This window comes from Macaca fascicularis, chromosome 5 (assembly GCF_037993035.2).
Source record: "Macaca fascicularis isolate 582-1 chromosome 5, T2T-MFA8v1.1".
Taxonomy (NCBI): domain Eukaryota; kingdom Metazoa; phylum Chordata; class Mammalia; order Primates; family Cercopithecidae; genus Macaca; species Macaca fascicularis.
The window spans coordinates 71,584,402-71,585,866 of record NC_088379.1 but is presented as its reverse complement, the minus strand read 5'-3'; the positions used below and the strand labels follow the sequence as shown (position 1 = coordinate 71,585,866).

The 1,465-nt window shown below is 42.3% G+C and overlaps 1 pseudogene; it reads left to right on the top strand.

The window, feature by feature from the left end:
* Positions 1–260: 260 nt before the first annotated feature.
* On the top strand, positions 261–1,040 carry LOC123573472 (ubiquitin-conjugating enzyme E2 L3 pseudogene; annotated as a pseudogene).
* The last annotated feature ends 425 nt before the right edge of the window (positions 1,041–1,465 follow it).

Below are 1,465 nucleotides of genomic sequence, written 5' to 3'. Positions count from 1 at the left end.
GTGGAGCATACCTGTAATTCCAGCTACTTGGGAGGTTGAGACAGGAGAACTGCTTTAGTCTGGGAGGTGGAGGGTGCACTGAGCCGAGATTGTGCCACTGCACTCCAGCCTGGGTGACAGACCAAGACTCCATCTCAAAATAAAGAAATAAAGAAAAAGTTAAACAAACAAACAAACAAACAAACACGGGATGTGATAAACAGTCCTTCCTAACTGGGTTTTGTTGCATATGGATGTGAGATGTCGAACTGTAGCAGTTGATGTCCAAGACGGTGGTCAACAGGAAGGTGATGGACAAGCCTCCACATGATAAGGGGGCCTGATATAGTTTGGATATTTGTCCCCACCCAAATCTCATGTTAAAATATAATCCCCAGTATTGTAGGTCGGGCCTGGCAGTGACTGGAATATGGAGGCAGAATCCTCATGAATGATTTAGCACCGTCCCTTTGGTGCCGCCCTCCAGATAGTGAGTGCATTCTTGGAAGATGTGTTCTGAGATCTGATAGTTTAAAAGTGTGTGGTGCTTCCCCTCACCCCTCCAGTTCTCACCATGTGATGTGCTTGCTCCCCTTTGCCTTTTGCCATAATTGGAAGCTTCCTGAGACCTCCCAGAAGCAAATGCAGCTATGCTTCCGTAGAGCCTGTAGAACCATGAGCCAGTTAACCCTCTTTTCTTTATAATTAACCCAGATTTCTTTACAGCAATGCAAGAATCGGCTAATACAGGGCCTTCAGGATCAAAACCAACTTTCCCACAGAGTACTCATTCAAACCACCAAAGATCACATTTAAAACAAAGATCTATCACCTGAACATTGATGAAAATGAGAAGGTCTGTTTGCCAGTAATTAGTGCTGAAAACTAGAAGCTGGCAACCAAAACCAACTAAGTAATCCAGTCAGTCTCTCATAGCACTGATGAACTACCTCCAGCCCAAGCATTCCCTTTGGCCTGACCTACCTGAAGAATACTCTAAGGATCGTAAAAAATTCTGTAAGAATGCTGGAGAGTTTACAAAGCAATATAGTCAAAAGTGACTTGAGGACTGAAATCTACTGCGATTGATTCCAGCAAATGTGAGCAGAGCTCTTGCCCCTGAGAGCAGTGCATTCAGACACCCACAAAGCAAGGCTCTGTGGAAAATTGACATATGCCATCCCCTGGGTTCACTTGTGGCAGTTACTAGCTTTCCATAGTTTTCTCAATCAAAAGTGATCTAGGTAACTTGTAAAGAAAAGATGAAAAATTTAAGATGCTTTCATTCTGCTTTGTTTTCAAAAATCACTGCTTCAACCTACTTCAAAAGAATGATTTTCCTTTTCTTGTGCAAAGTTATCCAAAAGCTTCAAGCTACACTTAGCTCCTAAGGTTAAAAAAGAAAAAAAAGAAAAAAAAAGTGGTTGACCTTCTTCCTTTTGCCCTTGCAACTCCCATTTCTTGCACTCATTTTCTTTTTCATTTA